We start from the raw sequence: 18,478 nt of genomic DNA, 5'->3' as shown, positions 1-18,478 counted from the left end.
CCGATCCTGTCGACGCGAGTTTAGGAGTCGTGGTCCCAAGGTTTATTTGGAGCGCAGTGAAGTCGTCGAAGCCGTTACGAAGACTGTTGTTAGTTTAGTTAAAGATCAGACGAGGCGGTGCTCGCGGGTCCTAGCGTCGGTGCGCGCCGGGGACCGGACGAGTCATAGTCATGGATCTGGTGAGTTTGAGGTCACCGTCCTTGGCATTTTTCTTGAGCCCCCGAGCCCTGTCGGGCCTTCGTAGGGGTCAATGTGAGTTTATGTGCATTTACCCCATCCTCGGTTCCTCACAACCAGAGGGGCTGAGTTTCGTCTCCTGTCCCGATCGCTTGGGCTCGAAAGACTAGCTCGGTGAGTTGTTAATGGGTGTGATCGAGTGGAATCTAGGTCCATCGTTCGTGATGGGATCGGCATAGCCCCCTTGTGACATTCCACTACTCCTTTACCTGCAACCCGACAGATGCCTAGGTCGTTCTAGAGACCAACCTGGGTGGCCTTTTGGCCTCCCCTCGATGGAGATTCTGTGGGCTTGGCGAGAGGTTCAGGATCGAACGAGAAGGTTGAGATGACCTAGGTCTACTAGACTAGGTGAGGGCCGCACAGGGCTCATCTAGTGGTTTTCTCCCCTAGGCTCTGTTTCGGTTGCTCATATCGAATGAGGCAACCGCCGCTTCGTGACACAATCACGGAACGTTCTGATGCATTTCATTGCATGTGCGATGCTTAGTTCTCAAGCCCTTGGGCGGTTCATGCCCTAACTGTCCTAGGGGGTTCAGGCGTATGGTATGAAATGCACTGTATGGATGTATGAATGTTTTAAATTGAAATAGAGGGGCTTTGATAGTGTTTTACCTTGACTGACTAGAGTGACGGGGTTCGAAGAGCTCCAGTCGGAAACGTCCGACCGGTACCTACGCTTGTCAATCATGGGTTAGCCCTCATGTGAATAGTTTGTTTTAATGAACACATGCTCACCTTGATGACCTGAGAGATGGGGTTCGGAGAGCTTCAGTCAGAAATGTTCGAACCGGGACCCATGCTCGTCATTCGAGATGGAGTCAGGCGTGGTCTGCATGGGGCGCCCCTTCGCTTCCTACCTGTATCTTAGGTGTGGACACTAAGTGATTCGATCGACTAAGGGGGCCGGTTGGTCTCTCAGCGGAGATTTCGTGTGGTGGTGCCTGCACGACTAGAGTGACGGGGTTCGAAGAGCTTCAGTCGGAAACATCCTTGTGATAGAACCACGATACTCATTCCCTATGTTTATCTTAGCATAATTTTTGTTTTTTATCCTTTCTTTCTCGTACCTACCCGATTCTTCCGTAGGCTGCGACCTTGTGAGCCCAGGGCGTGGCCCGTGAGGCTTAGCTGTTCATAACCATAGGAAAAGACGGGGTGCGTTTGGTTGGGAGTAAGAACAGAGTTACGTAAGGTAAACACAGGAAATGGAATGTGTTTCTGTTTGGGGACACAATTGCTTTATCGTGTGATAGTAAAAAGAGAGGTAATATTTTAATATTGTACCCTTATGGAGCCCCTGAGCGACCTGGGCTGAAAGTGTTTCGGGCAGGGGTGCTCTTATGGGAGCATGTTCTAACTAAAAAGTGGTTTAGACCAAATTTAGGGGGAAAACAACATAGCTGTTCGATGTTCCAAGTGTTGTTGAGAAGGTTGTCGTTGTTGTCCTCCAGTCGGTAGGTGCCCGGTCGGACTACTTTGGTTACCGTATAGGGTCCTTCCCATGGTGGAGAGAGCTTGTGTTTTTTCTTCGTTGATTGGGTCCTCTGGAGTACGAGGTTGTCAACTTCGAGAATCCTTTCTCTGATCTTCCTTTCGTGGTACCTACGGAGGGTTTGTTGGTAGCGAGCGGAGCGGATGACGGTTGCTTCATGGGCCTCTTCGAGTAGGTCGACTGCGTTTTGTTGGGCCTCCGTGGCTCGGTCGTGGTCAAAAGCCTTTACTCTTGGTGCGCTGTGGTCAAGGTCAGAGGGTAACACTGCCTCGGCTCCGTAGTCCAGGAAGAAGGGTGTGAATCCCGTAGATCAGGTTTAGGGTCGTTCTCAGGCTCTAGAGGATCGTTGAGACCTCCGCAACCCATCGCCTAGCGTATTTGTTGAGTCGGTCGAAGATGCGTGACTTAAGTCCTTAGGGGACCATGCCATTGGTGCAGTTCGACCTAACCGTTAGTCCATGGATGTCCGACCGAGGCCCAGTCGATCCTGATACCGTATCCATCGCTGAAATTTAGGAACTTTTTTCTGGTGAAGTTAGTCCCGTGGTGAGTGATGATATAGTTGAGAACGCCGAATTCGGTAGATGATGTCAAGGAAGAATTTGACTGCCTCCTCTGACTGGATGTTGGTGATGGGTTTGGCCTCTATCCACTTGGTGAATTTGTCGACCGCTATGAGTAGGTGAGTGAAACCTGCTCCGGGGCCTTTTTGAGGGGGTCCTACCATGTCGAGGCCCTAGACCACGAATGGCCAGGTGATAGGGATGGTTTGGAGCTCTTGTGCTGGCAAATCGGTTTGCCAGGCATAGAACTAGCATCCCTCACACCTGCGAACGACTTCCTCTGCATCTCGTAGTGCGGTGGGCTAGTAAAAACCTTGGCGGAAAGGCTTTTCCAACCAGCGACCTTGGGGCCGCATGATGCTCGCAAATGTCGGCATGAACCTCAAGGAGGAGATCCCTCCCTTGGCTAGTGAGGATACACTTCATGAGTACCCCTGATGGGCTCGGTTTGTGGAGCTCGTCACCGAGTGCGACGAAGGTCTTGGCACGTCGAGCGATTCATCGGGCCTCCATCCTTTCAGGTGGGATAACCTCTTCGAGGATGTAGGCGAGTAGCGGTACTTGCCAATCGGTTTGCCTGGATGTCAATACGGCGACACCCGTGGGTGGCGTAGAGGTACTAGGATCGGAGCCCCTAGGCGCTGGTTGGGTGTCGGGGTCGGAGGCCCCGAGCACCGGCTAGGCAGTCGGAGGGCAGTCTGGGTCGGACCTTCCAAGATGCGAGCGGACGGCTCATGGATGTCGTTGATGAAGACCCCGCTTGGGGATGGATCCCGCCTGGTGGCCAGCTTTGCGAGGAAATCGGCAGCATCGTTGTCCCTTCGAGGGACGTGATGTAGTTCGATCCCCTGGAATTTGTCCTTGAGCTTGCACACCTCTTGGAAGTATGCCATCATGAGGGGGCTTTTGTAGGAGGACTCCTTCATGACCTGATCAATGACTAGTTCCGAGTCACCACGGACATAGAGTCATGTAGCGCCGAGCTCGATGGTGATGCGGAGTCCGTTGATAAGGGCCTCATATTCCGCGGTGTTGTTTGAAGCTGAGAAGTGGAAGCGGATGGCGTAATGGAGCCTACTCCCATCCTGGGGAGATCAGAACCACTCTAGCTCCTGAGCTGGGCGCCATTACGGACCCATCGAAGTACATTATCTAGTATTCATGGGTGAGTCTAGGATTGGTAGCTAGACCTCTATCCATTCGGCGATAAAATCTACGAGAGCCTGAGACTTAATAGCGATACGGGGGGTATATCTGATGTCGTGGCCCATGAGTTCAATAGCCCACTTGGAGATTCGTCCCGTGGTGTCGTGGTTGCGGACTGATGTCTCCGAGTGGGTATGAAGTGACGACCGTGACTTCGTGGTCGGTGAAGTAGTGTAGGAGCTTCCTGGTCACCATTAGTACGGCGTATAGGAGTTTCTACACCTAGGGGTACCGGACCTTAGGGTCGGTAAGCACTTCTTCGATGAAGTATACGGGTCGCTGCACTTTGAGCTGGTGTTCTGGTTCCTCCCTCTCTACGACCAGGGCGGCGTTCACCACATGGTTACTTGCCACGACGTAGAGGAGGAAGGGTTCTCCCCGCTTGGGAGCGATGAGTATTGGGGCCGATGTTAGGGATGTTTTGAGGATTTTGAGAGCCTGCTCGGCTTCCTCAGTCCAGACTGAAGGCATCCATCCTTTTGAGGATCTTGTAGAGCGGCATCCCCTGTTCGTCGAGTTGGGAGATGAAGCGGCTTAAGGTAGCTAGGCCCTTGATGCCCTTGACGCTGCGTATGGGGCCCATGTTGGAGATGGCCATGATCTTTTCGGGGTTGGCTTCAATGCCGCGCTCGGATACGATGTATTCAAGCAGTTTCCCCTTTGGAACCCTGAAAACACACTTTTTGGGATTCAGCTTGATGTTGAACCTTCGAAGGTTTGTGAACATCGCGGCCAAGTTTGCGATCAGGTTGCAAGCTTGAGCCATTTTGACCACTATGTCATCAACATAGATGGCGATCATTGGTTTTGGCCGCTCGGCCTGATCGGGCTGGTCGAGCGGGTCGATTTGGTCGGTGAAGCATTGCTGCATGTACCTTTGGTAGGTGGCGCCAGCGTTCTTCAGGCTGAAAGGCATGGTCATGTAGCAGTATGAACCATACGGGGTGATGAACGAGGTTGCGAGCTGATCGGACTCTTTCATCACGATCTGGTGATAGCCTGAGTAGGCATCCAGAAAGGAGAGGATTTCACAACTCGAGGTGGAGTCAATTATCTGGTCTATGCATGGTAATGGGAAATGATCCTTCGGGCACGCTTTGTTAAGTCCAGTATAATCGACGCACATTCTCCACTTCCTGGTCTTTTTTCTGACCAGGATGGGATTGGCAAGCCAGTCGGAATGGAAAACCTCCCTGATGAACCTGGCTACCAAGAGTTTGGTGATTTCCTCGCCTATGGCCCTGCACCTTTTCGTCATCGAAGCGACACAGGCATTGTTTGGTGGGTTTAGAGCCCGGGGTAAGGCGTAGTGCATGCTCGGTGACCTCCCGGGGTATCCCCAGCATGTCAGACGGCTGCCATGCGAAGACATCAGCGATTGTCACGCAGGAAGTCGATGAGCTCGCTTTCCTATTTGGCTGGAAGCTAAGGTCCCGATCCGAACTGTCTTGGTTGGGTTGGTGGGATCGATTTCCACCACCTTGGTTTCTTCGAGTGGGCGGAAGGCCAACGAGGAAGTTGGTTGGTTATAGTCCGGGGCTATCGGGACCTGATGACTCCTCGAGCCGTGGGAGTTTGGACGAGTTGACGACCATAGTGGCGAGCTCGTAGTCTTCAGCGGTCGCACGTGAAGGCATGCGAGAACAGCGTTGCTCATAGTGATGACGCCTGTTTGGTCCCAGCATCTTTAGCTTGAGGTAGGTGTAGTTGGGGATTGCCATGAATCTCACGTAGCATGGCCGCCCCAAGATGGTGTGGTAGGACCTTAGAAAGTCCACCACCTCGAAGGTGAGAAGCTCCGAGCGGAAGTTGGCTCGGCTGCCAAATGTGATGGGTAGATCGATCTGCCTGAGCGGGTATGCCTACGCTCCTAGGATTACCCTGTGGAAGGGGGAGCCCGCCGGTCAGAGTTCTAATCGAGGGATGCGCATGGCATCGAGGGTGTCGATGTACAGGATGTTGAGGCCGCTGCCGCCGTCCATCAGCACCCTCATAAGCCGCTTCTTGTGGACGATGGGGTCGACGATGAGCGAATAGCAGTCCTAGTCTTGCGACATGGGAGGGATGGTCCCTCTGATCATAGGTGATCGGAGACTCCGATCAGCTGAGGAAGGAGGGGATGGTTGACTTAGTGGCGCATGCCTCTTGATAGCGAACCTTATGCTGTCGCTTGGTCTAGATGGCGTCAGATCCGCTAAAGATCATGATACATTCGTCAGCGTCGGGGAAGTCGTCCATGTCTTTGCCTGCAGTACCTCCCTTCTTGGGTGTTGCCTCTTTGCCGTCTCCCTCCTTTGGCCCGCCAGCCTATTTAAGGAAACGTTTGAGGAGCTCACACTCCTTGTAGAGGTGTCTAACAGGATAGGCGTGGTTGGGGCATGGACCGTCCATGAGTTTGTTGAAGTGGTTAGGTAGTCCCTGATGGGACTGCTTGACTATGCAATTGGTCACGGTGACCAGTGGGGCGCCGTTCGACCAACATCGATCCTTTTTTTTTCTTGCCCCTCTACGTGGAGGGGCCCTCGTCTGGGTCCATGCGTTTGGCTTTGACCTTGTCTCGGCCTCTATTCAAGACTGCTCTGACCGCCTCCTCGCTGGAGGCATGGTTGGTGGCTATGTCAAGCAGGTCGCGGGTGGTACGGGGTTTCAAGCAGCCAAGCTTGTGGATAAGGGACTCACAGTTCGTCCTAGAGAGGAACGCGCTGATGACGTCTACGTCGACGACGTCAGGGAGGGAGTTGCATCATTGGGAGAACCTACGGATGTAATCCCATAGGGACTCGCTAGGGCTCTTGCTGACAGCTCTTGAGGTCCTAGGAGTTCCCCGGTCGGACGTACGTCCCCTAGGAAATTCCCAACGAAGACCCTCTTGAGGTCCGCCCAGTCGCGGATGCTGTTGTGTGGAAGAAATTCGAGCCACGCCCAAACATGTTCCCCCACGCAAATGGGAAGATATTAATGATGAAGAAGTCATCATCCACTCCTCCGGTCCGACAGGCGAGCCAGAAGTCTTCGAGCCAAATGCCTGGGTTTGTCTCCCCAGTGTATTTGGTGATGTTAGCGAGCGACCGGAAACTGCTACGGGAATGGTGCCTTCCGCCGGCTTGAAGGCCCAAGGCCCTAGGCCCTCGGGGCTGGGGCTCCGGTCGTCCAGCCGGTGACTACACCTGGGGCGCGTTTTGCTGGTTCCCTTGATGGTTTGGCCGAGATTCATGGCACCTACCACCGTATTGTGGATAGTGTTATTGCGTTGGGACCGATGTCGGTCGCTAATGGCGCTGCGGGTGTCCTGGTGCAGATTGGGCCGCTCGTGTACCGATGGTAGGTGCGGAGCAGGCGCCCGGTCGGACCGTGGCACGACTACCGCACTCTAAGCCGGTCCTAGCGGCTGTAGCGGTGAGTGAACAGAGCGATCCGTCTGACGTGTCCCCATTCCCCTGGTGGGGAGAGAGGGCGCGCGTCAGAGTCATGACGTGGAGCTTTCCGCCTGTTGGACGGTGACGGCTTCTACTAAAACCCAGAGGTTCCGGTGGACTGCCCGCTCCTGAGGGTCGACGGGCTCGGGAACACCGCGTAGAAGCATTGCTGCAGCAACGATATTCTGGCCAGCCCGGGTGAATTATGGGACATCGTTTCCCTCGTTCATGATGTCACGTTGGACCTGACAGGCGCGACCTCGGGCGCCACCCGCTAGGCCGTGTGCGTGGGGCGCGACGTGCTAGGCCGACTGAGCCGACGCAGGTGGTGACTGGTTCTGCCGCCGTTGTCGTAGTTCCTCGGCGTGCGCTTGCGTAGATGCGAGGGCCTCCACACGTGGGTCCGGAGGGGTGTGAGTCTGTGTAGATTCCACAACCACCGGTGGCTGTCCCAGAGCGTCCACCATGGCGCACTCCTAGGATAGACGGTGGCGTGGTACCACGTCGCCGACACTGGAATCATCGCTCACTGCCCTCACCACCTAGGGGTTCGTGGGAAGCGGCAGGAGCACAGCCTACCATTCCCACGAATTCGGATGCGAGGGGGAAAGGCGCCAGCACCCTTCGGAGTCCCCGGGCGTACATGTTCATAGAGGACGCGAGGCCGTAGGGGAACCGATCGTGCGGCGTTTGCGGCGTGGATGACACAGTCTCTTCGGGTGCTCAATTGGGGATAGTAAATGAAAAGTAAGTAACAGTACGGGTATTACTTACAGCGGGGTTTGAGCAGAGAGTTTGCTCAGAATGAAGCGCAGATGCCGCGCCGTCGATGTCGCACAGTCTCAGAGTCGATGGAGGGAGCCCCTTAGACAGGGTGCCGGAACGTGTGCCTCCTCGCAGAGGTGGAGTATGCCGAGTCGGTCGGCGACAAAGTCCAGGCTTCTAAAGCGGAAGGCCTGGGAAGGCTCGAAGATGGGTGGAACCCGCATCCCAGCGGGCGAGAGTGTGGAAATTCCATCAGGCCGAAGCGAATCGTATCGCCCGAGCCTACCACGGCGGGAGTGGCGGAGAAATGGGCCATCCGATTACCAAAAAAGTGTTGAATGTACAGCATCTTCCCCACGTACGGCGCAAACTGTCGGTGCAGAATGTGACCAACTAGTAAATATTTGTAGTTTTGCTGTACGTTGTGATCGGAGGTGGCTTAGAACTCAATGACACGGGATTTATACTAGGTTCAGGCAACGTGCCCTACGTCCAGTGTGGGTCGGTTGGTGACTTTATTCCTGAGCCCAGGTGCTCGAAGTCTGTAGTGGGGTTATAAACGAGAGAGAGAGAGAGAGACGGGGTGTCCGGTCGGTCTGGTCGGAAGGGTCGAGATCGACAGGAGTTATGCTATGAACAAAGTGTTCTAGTGTGTGCTTGAGGGGTTGCCAGCTACTGATCTAATGAACCTGAACTTGAAGAGGTCGACTTGGGTTCACTGCCTGTGTTTGGAGGGAGCGCATCCCCTTTTATAGAAGAAGGGGATGGTTTTACAAGTGAGAGGGAGAGGGAGTACGGACGTTTCTAAGCCTTGTTGCCCACGCCGACTGGGGATAGGACAATGATGGGTGCCCAGCAATACTGTCGATGTCACTGTAGAATGCAAGGTACATGTGGGAGGTTCGAGTTGCTTTCTTCAAGACTGGAGGACGTCGGTACCTGCAAAAAAACTGTCTTCGCCGACTGGAGGCATGGCTTTACCACGTTCACTTGGTATGGTGAATTCCGGCGCCCACAATACTGTTGGTGCCTAGAGGCACGTGGGGGTCTTTACCGTATGGGTGTTTTGACCGGCGCCTACAATACTATAGAGGTAGGGCGGTTGTGAAGTACTGTTCCGCAGGGTATGGTCCCTGGTGTCGTGGTTTGACTTGCGAGTCCCGTCTTGCCTTCCTTCGTACGCCTTCTGGTTCTTTCCGAGCGGGCGTCCCCGGTCGGATGGTCCCTAGTCGGTTCTGGCGCGCCAGTCGAAGAATAGCGATAAACAGGGTTTTTCTATGAACCCCGGTCGGAGACACGGGGTCGGAGTCGGAGGCGGTCCTTGGGTCAGGCTTTCCGAGTGGAGGCCGCGTGAAGGCGACCGGGGCCTGACGCTAGCACTCCGATCGGAGAGGTCGTTCGGAGTTGGCATGAGCCTGAGGTGCTCCGGTCGGAAAGATGGGCTGAAGGCGGCCAGGGCCTGAAGCGAGTGCTCCGGTCTGTTGAGTTCAGACTCTTGGGCTGGTCCAGAAGAAGAAAAGGCCGTCCTCCTGGGCTGAGCCCTGGCGTGGAAGCCAGTCCCCAAGGGACCCCGGGTTTATGAACCCAACAACACCCTGACACTACAACTTTATCTCTACTCCCTCTATCCCTATTTAAGTGTCATCTAGATTTTCGCACTAACCAAACTTTATCAAATTTGATTAGATTTATAGAAAATGTTAGTAAGATCTTATCCCAAATAACTCTATTGTAAAAATATATTTAATAAGTAATTAATGATATTTATTACGTACTATAAATATTATAGGAATTTTTTATACATATTTGGTTATATTGGGGGGTATATTTAACTCCTTGATATACTAAAAATGACATTAAAAAAGGACAGAGGGGTATGTCAGATCCAGTATCCTTTGAACGCACTTGTCGACCAAGAAAATCAATACAAAAAATAGTGGCAAAGTGAAAAGAAACTTTTTACATTCGTGAAAACTTGTCATAAAGCTTTGTAGCAGAATAAGCAACACGATTCAGTGGACAACTGGACGTGTGCCCTGCTTAGACACTGGCGCGGATCTGGAATAATGAATAATGTAGACTTTAATTTGCTTATTAAAACTTCAGTTTGAAGAACAAGTTCAGTACCACACTTCTACGAGAAAAAAAAAATCATATTTAGACAAGACCATTATTTATTTATCAATGAGAGAAACTTGCCCACAACTTCAATCTTCAATGACGGCTTGGATGCTGCGCCGCGCCGCGCCGCGCCCACATGGCCACAAGAGAGCAAGTCAGGCCCCGGCTATGAAGGCCACGACGCGGTCCATGAGCTGCTTGGCGTTCTCGCACTCGGGCTTCGGGAGGAAGAAGACGTGCTCCTCTCCCTCGGACTCGAGCCACGCCACGTCCCCGGGCCACGCGCTGGCCGCCACGGCTTCGTAGTACGCGCGGTCCCTCACGTAGAGCGCGTCCTGCTTCCCTGCGCACACCAGCATCCTCGCGCACCCGAGCTTCTCCAGCGCCGGCGCCCCCGGCGCCAGAGGGTTCATCCTCGGGTCGTCGGCGCCGTCGACCGTCCCCCGGGCACGCGTAAATCCAGAGCCCAGTGGTGGCCGCTGCAGCGCCCTCGTGCCCCCCCTCGATGGGCGCGTTCCCGCCGAACCACGGGTGGAGCAGGATGGCGCCCTCGATGCCCGGCCCGCCGTCGCCGGACCCGGACGCCCTCATCAGCATGTCGTGCACGATGTTTGCGCCGGCGCTGTCGCCGGCGAGGAAGAGCCGCGCCATGTCGCCGTGCTCCGCGATCCACTCGTCCTGCGCCGACGCCGCCCACTGGAGCGCGGCCCACGAGTCCTCGTAGGCCGCCGGGAGCGGGTGCTCCGGTGCCAGGCGATAGCTCACGGACACCACCAGGACGCCCGCGGCGGCTGCGAGGGGGTTGACGTAGGTGTGGTACGTGGCGGAGCCGGCCGACTCGATGAGGAACGCGCCGCCGTGGAAGTAGACGAGGACCGGGAGCTTCTTGGATGGTTCCTGGAGCTTGGGGAGGTAGAGGCGTACGGAAAGGCCGGTGTCGGCGTCCAGGGCAACGTCCTTGGAGGTGACACCGGTGGCCTCGTCGAGGCCGGCCGGAAGGACAGGAGGCCGGTTCAGGCGCTCGATCCTCCCGCTCTTGTAGATGCGGAAATGTGCCGGGGACTCGAACGCCACCTCGTCTGCGCCGGGCTCCATGGCCGTGGAGGGAGGTGATGGTGTGACCTTGGTGGAAAAATTGGCAGACTTCCTATGATAAGATGGGTTTTTCTGAGATGGAAAGTTTATTCCGTTAGCTACCGACCCCGGCCAAATCGCTGGACTCCATGGAGTAGACAAAATCTGGGGCCCGGCCCTACCACAGCACGGGATCTTGTGACAGAGAGCACACCTCATGTTCCTCAGCAGTTTTTGCATCAACGAGCGATACATGAAACATCAACACCCGTATGCCACAGCACCCGGGCTTGGCATAGATCATGACCCACAAACCTTTGGGTCCTACCACATCACTGGAATAGTGATAAGGTGTGCGATGAGCTCAGCCACTCTTTGAGGGAGTGAAACGTGACCACACGTGTTTCAGGCCATTGGATGCTAGCACCTTTCATTCTCAGAACTTCCATCACTAAATAACTGATACGCCATTAATATGTGTTGAAGCTTAATATTATTTTATTTAGCATCTTAACATCTTCAAATAAAAAACTCAATAAAAAGTTATCAAGATTAGAGATCTACAATTTTTATATAAAAATCATCTTGGCGTCGTATGGGAAATATATGATTTTTTCTAAGGTAAAACCTTGCCAAAGGGGTATTTTGGTAAAAAAATACTTAACAAAATCCTAACCGAACCTACTCTAAAATCTGACGGAAATGCTAGATAAGAGGGGGGGGGGGGGGGGAAGCTTGAATCGGTGCTAGATAGGGAAGAAAAAAAATTTAGTGCTAGAGGAGGGAGAGGAAGTTTTATAGTGCTAGAGGGAATTTTCTCAATAAGGAATTGTTGGAGAGAGAGGTTCTTTTACAGTCTCGCCAAAAAAATAAGATCAGAAGTGGCCTTTAGAAAACTTTTAGAGATGCTCTTACAATGATAGACTACTTTAGTAATTACTAGAGTTGCCGCTTTGCACCATCTACTTAGGGCATAAACGATGCCCTCGCTAAAGATCGAATCTGCCTTGGAAGTAAGGGACTGTTTGATTCTCTTTGATTCTTTAGCGTAAACTCTTCGAAATCACAATGGAGAATCACTTCACAGAATAAGGAGAAGCTACTTTTTTAACTCCATGCCTCTTAGTTTATCAGAGAATCACTTGAGCTTGTGACAGAACCACCCAAATTATGATAGCCCACATGCACCCATCATTGTCCTAAAGACCTCATGACTACTTGTACACGAAAGCCAGATAATCTGGTAGTCTATTGGGTGTCCTCGGGGAACCCCGAATCATCCTACATTTTACAACTCATACAGGATCAACAATGGAGTTACCACAACATTACAACATTGATACAAAAATTTCATAGAACAGAGTTACGGAAGACTTATAACATTAGTTTACAAAACATGTTTAAGTAAAACTTAACTTTAGATCCAAAAGGTGAATAGGACAATGGAAGCAAATTAGAAGAAGCACCTAAGGTAGAAGAGACATCCAGATCATGTCGAGCCCACCGACATGACCTTGATTAGCAGCACAAAGTCAGAACCTGCAACAGGGGTTAACAAACCCTAAGTACTTGAGGATACTCAACAAGACTTACCCAACTAAAAGAAAATACTCTAAGGGTATGAAGGCTTAAAGGAAAGTCTGAAGCAAGGAGTAACTTTTACAAAAAAAATCTTACTATCAGTGGATCCTTACTTTCAATATTTAGCTTTGTATTAAGTGTATCCATAGTATCCAGTTTGCACCTGCTCTAGATCAAACACTTTATAAATCATTTCAACATGTGATCATAAGTACCAATGTTTCATTAATTAAACTACAATGTAGATCGGGGAATCGAGTCTCCTTCTCCGAGAAGCAATGGCGATTCGAATCGATTAAAACCCAGCTGGGGATTCCCAACCACACGACACATGCAGGTCCCGAACCTACATATATCAACCATTCCCATGGATCCTCCAAAACATGAACTGGATTGCACCATCCGGGAGCACAGTACTCCACCGCCTTGCTCCGTCCCGGATGGTTATCTTGCAGGGTGGGTACACGCTACTCCCGTCCATCTCTCCACTCCTAGTGTGCATTATCAGTTCGCATAATGAAATAGCTGAGGTACTCAGGCTTACCGGAGTATGTGGCTAGTACTACAAAGTCTCGACTCACACAGGTCTATAACAGTACCGTCCTCAATCGACACAGGCGGAGTTAATTTAACATTATCATAACCATGGTATTTTAGAACCCATAACTAGAGTTGAGAAGAGCAAGGTAAACCTGTTTCTCGCAAACGATTAAATCATCATTCGACTTCTACCGAAGTCTAAGTATTACTAAGCATCAGAGGTATCGACCTACATACTAGTGGGGTTACAAGGAAGATGTTTGAATAAATCAAGGTAGTCATGCAACAATTGGTTTAAACGCAACTTCTATTTACCTAATGCACATTTTATTGGACTCAATTGATAATAGCATTTGTAAACAACAAGAAAGAGGGTGAAAGCTCTAGTTTAGTTTTGGTGAATTGATGAAACCCTAAGTGCTAACCTAGTTTATCAAGTGATCATGAGATAGGTAGCACACTCCAAGTGATGAAGCAAATGAAGATCATAGCATGATGATGATACCATGATGATGATCAAGTGCTTGGACTTGGAAAGAAGAAAGAGAAAAACAAAAAGCTCAAGGCAAAGGTATAAACCATAGGAGCTATTTTGTTTTGGTGATCAAGACACTTAGAGAGTGTGATCACATTTAGCATTGATAGTCGTACTATTAAGGGGGGTGAAACTCGTATCGGAATACGGTTATCAAAGTGCCACTAGATCCTCTAACTCATTGCATATGCATTTAGGATCTAGTGGAGTCCTAACACCCTTGAAAATATTTGTGAAAATACGCTAACACATGTGCACAAGGTGATACACTTGGTGATTGGCACATTTGATCAAGGATGATGAAGTTTGGGAGCAAGGGTAAGAAACTCCACCGGCGCCTTGGACAGAAAAGACGGAGGTCACTGGAAGTGACCGGACACTGGCCTTAGTTGGACCGGCGCGTCCAGTCAGGTGTAACAGCAAAGACGTTGGCGTCAGTCAAATGACCGGACGCGACGTCGATCAAATGACTGGACGCTGGCAGGGTGTGTCCGGTCAGTGCTGACATACGCTGACATGAGGCGCATAGAGGAGACGTTGTCTGACCGGACGCTGGCAGGGTCCGGTCAAGCATGACCGGACGAGTCCGATCGGCAAAATACGTTTCTGGAACCTTACTGGAAATGACCAGACGCTGGAGGCTCAGAGTTCGGTCAGTTGTAGCGGAGTGTCCGGTCAACAGATGACCGTTGAGATCAGACGACTCCTGTTGAATGCAGTGTGACACGTGGCTGACATCGAGCGACTGGACGCTGAGTCCTGAGTCCGGTCAATCGGACCGGAGCGTCTGGTCACCCTGCGTTGTGCCCAGTGAAAGGGTACAACGGCTCTATTTCGTGGGGGCTTTTATTTAAGCCCCATGGCCGGTTGAAGCTCATAACTTTGGTCATTTTCATTGACATAGCAACCTTGTGAGCTTAGCCAAAGCCCTCTCACTCATCTCCATTATTGATTCATCATCTTTGTGAGATTGGAAGAGAATCCAAGTGCATTGCGTGAGTGATTGCATCTAAAGGCACTCGGTGTTCGTGTTTCGCTGCGGGATTTGCTTGTTACTCTTGATGGTTGCCGCCACCTAGATGGCTTGGAGCAGTGAGGATCGTCGAGCAGAGGGTGGTGATTGTCTCTGGCTCCGATCGTGGTGATTGTGAGGGGTTCTTGACCTTTCCCCGGCAAAGAGCCAAAAGGTACTCTGGTGGATTGTCCGTGGCTTGTGTGATCCTCATCTTGTGTTGGTTGTGCGGCACCCTATTGAGGGTTTGGCGTGTGAAGCCAATTAGCGCGTGAACCTCCAAGTGAGTGAATTGCCACAACGAGGACTAGCTTGCCGGCAAACAAGTGAACCTCGGTAAAAATCATTGTGTTCATCATTGATTCCAAGGTGATTGGTCTTCATTGTTATTCATCCTTGTGATTGATTGGTTCATTCATCTACACGGCGGTATAACCTCCTTTATCACTCTCTTTACATTATCGCAAACTAGTTGTCAAGCTCTTTAGTGTAGCTAGTTGTGAGAGCTTGCTTGGTTGGTTGGTGTGGCTCTTTAGTTAGTCTTTGAGAGCACACTAATATAGGATAGTGTCATAGCTATTGTGTGAATAGATTCTATCTAAACTAGAATTATGGTAGGTGGCTTGCATTTTGAGTAGGCTAGCGCAACACTTGCTTCACCTCATAATTGTCTAACCATTTTGGTTAAGTGTTGTTGTAGAATTTTTTATTAGGCTATTCACCCCTCTCTAGCCATTAGGACCTTTTAGAGGGTTGTATGCGCCGAGGCTTTCCTTGGTTAGTAGAGGTGATAGGTTCTTCTGACGAACCACAAATGTTGAACCCAACTTCCATCGATGGTTGTCCTTCCTCCAAAACATGTTCAATGGCACCTTCCTCACTTTCGGTCACTACACGTGATAAAAGATGCATGCTTGATATGATGATATGCTAAACATGATGCATGATGAAAGGTACACAAGTACCTATATGAGCTCAAACATAGTTAACAAACTTGAGTACAACTTTCCTTTACGGTGTAACTAGGATTTATTTATTATAAAAACATTGTAGTTAATTAACTATCAAGTTAAATAGTTGCCTATCATGAAAGTAATAGCACTAACATGGTCCAGCAAGTGATTAACATCTAACTAACTCATGATCATATAAGGAATTCATAAAACTAAACTAAATATTAAATAAACCATTTTAATTTATTATATAAATAAGTTGATTCAAAGCATATTAAACAAGTAATTAACTTGCAAGGAACAATAGGGGTTTGGGTGTTCCAAGGTGAAAGGTCCTAATGGCTAGAGGGGGTGAATAGCCTATTAAAAAAATTCTACAACAACACTAAGGCAAGTGATTAGTAAATAAGATGGCGAAGCGAATTTTACGCTAGCACAACACTAGTGTTGCAAGCCACCTACCCAATTCTAAAATATATGATCTCTAGTATATCACAACAAGGCTAAGTCACTAATTTACACCTAGGTGAGCAAGCTAGCAAGAGAACTACAACTAAGAGCTACACTAACTAGTTTAATTACCACAAGCTCTACACAAGTAAAGGCACAATGTAATACAAGAGAGTGGTAGAGAGGTATACCGATGTGGCAAATGATCAATCAATGAATACCAAGGAGACAATCAAGACAATGATTTTTCCTTTGAGGTTCACTTGCTTGCCGACAAGCTAGTCCCCGTTGTAGCGATTCACTAACTTGGAGGTTCACGCGCTAATTGGCATCACACGCCAAACCCGCAACCGGGTGCCGCACAACCAACACAAGATGAGGATCACACAAGCCATGAGCAATCCACTATAGTACCTTTTAGCTCTCCGCTAGGGAAAGGTCAAGAACCCCTTACAATCACCATGATCAGAGCCGGAGACAACCACCTTCCTCTGTTCGACGATCCTCGATGCTCCAAGCCATCTAGGTGGCGGCAATCACCAAGAGTAACAAGTGAATCCCGCAATAAAACACAAACACCAAGTGCCTCTCGATACAATCACTCAAGCAATGCACTTAGATTCACTCCTAATCTCACAAAGATGATGAATCAATGATGAAGATGAGTGGGAGGGCTTTGGCTAAGCTCATAAGGTTGCTATGTCAATGTAAATGGCCAAGAGTGTGAGCTAGAGCCGGCCAAACGCCTTATATAGGTGTCCCCTCAAAATAGAGCCGTTGGCTCTTTGTTGTCAGCTTCCACGACACGACTAGACGCGCCGGTTGGTTTGATCGGATGCACCACCTTAGAGTCTTGTCGCTGATTTGCTGCCACGTGTCACCGCTGTTCAACGAGGACCGCACGATCCTAACGGTCAACTTGATCACTCGCACAGTTAAGTCAAGACCAGATGCACTACGGAGATGACCAGACACAACCTCGCCTAGACTTCGGTCACTTTTAGTAAGCATCCAGAGAGGCAAAATTATGACCGGACGTGTCAGGACACGCATGACCGGACGCGCCGGTGAGTCCGATCACCATTGCCTCACTTTGATGCTTGCGTCAGCGTACGTCACAGCCTGACCGGACGTAGGCCCTGCGCGTCCAGTCACTTTCACTATTTAGCATCCGGTCAAAGGACCGAGGGCGGCCCTCACTGCGCGCCACTGACCGGACGCGGCTGCTGAGTCTGGTCGCTACTAGAACAGCGTCCAATCACCTCGAGACAACCCCTTCTCAACTCCAACTTTGCCACCCTTGATCAAATATGCCAACCACCAAGTGTATCATCTTGTGCACGTGTGTTAAAGTATTTTCACAAATATTTTTAAGAGTGTTAGCACACACTAGAATCTAAATGTATATGCAATGAGTTAGAGTATCTAGTGACACTTTGATAATCGTATTTTGATACGAGTTTCATCTCTCTTAATAGTATGACTATCGATCCTAAATATGATCACACTCACTAAGTGTCTCGATCACTAAACTAAAAAAGCTCCTATCAAGTTTCACCTTTGCCTTGCGTTTTTTATTTTTCTCTTTCTTCTTTTTCAAACCGAGCACTTGATCATCACCATGGTCATACCATCATTATGATCTTCACCACTTGCTCCATTACATGAAATGTGCTACATATCTCATGATCACTTTAATAAACTAGGTTAGCACTTAGGGTTTTATCAATTCACCAAAACTAAACTAAAGCTTTCACAAGGTCCACCACAATGTTCAAATACACCAAAGTCATATAAACATTTATATAAATCATTTTGACATTTATTAAATTAGGAAAAGGCATTTAAACACACTTAAATTAATTAACCAATTTAGAATTATCAAAATAATACTAAACTTTTTGCAAGCGTAGATATTAGCATGTAAAGCATATACAAAAAGTTTCATGATTAAAGGTTAATTATTTTAGCCTATAAAAATTATGAAAGGTTCATTTAATAATTAAAAGAGGTAATTTTTGAGCATATCAAAACTACTGAAAATGACCATTTCGTATTTTTTTCCTAGGTAGAGCACATGGTAACAAAGCTACACAAAATTTTGTATAATTTTATCAGCTCTAATTATTTATTTATGAAATAAACAAGAATCAGCTCATTTTAATTATGGAAAAAGTCTACTTAACCCCCCACCAATCAACCATGGTCTACTTCACCTCCCAAACTATAAAACCGTCTATTTTACTTCCTGAACTTTTCAAAACCGTCTATTTTACATCCCGGGCGGTTTTCGACGGTGGTTTGCTACAGTAACGGTTGTTTGCTACAGTGCCTGCGGTTTCACCTTTTCCTTTTTTTATTTATTTTCGCTGAATCTTTGAAAATTCATAGTAAATCATAGAAAAATCATAAAATGGAAAATCTAATTTTGTTGGACTCCATATGAGTAGATCTACATAGTTAACATATAATATGGTATGCTTTAGTACAAAGGTTTTGCTGTACCTTTAGATTAATTGAAAAATCTAAT

At 49.4% G+C, this 18,478-nt stretch overlaps 1 pseudogene; it reads right to left on the bottom strand.

The window, feature by feature from the left end:
- Positions 1 to 9,746: 9,746 nt before the first annotated feature.
- On the bottom strand, positions 9,747 to 11,176 carry LOC136551928 (probable carboxylesterase 12; annotated as a pseudogene).
- Positions 11,177 to 18,478: the final 7,302 nt, after the last annotated feature.

Source organism: Miscanthus floridulus, chromosome 4 (genome assembly GCF_019320115.1).
Source record: "Miscanthus floridulus cultivar M001 chromosome 4, ASM1932011v1, whole genome shotgun sequence".
Lineage (NCBI taxonomy): Eukaryota > Viridiplantae > Streptophyta > Magnoliopsida > Poales > Poaceae > Miscanthus > Miscanthus floridulus.
This window is presented reverse-complemented; position numbering and strand designations above follow the sequence as displayed.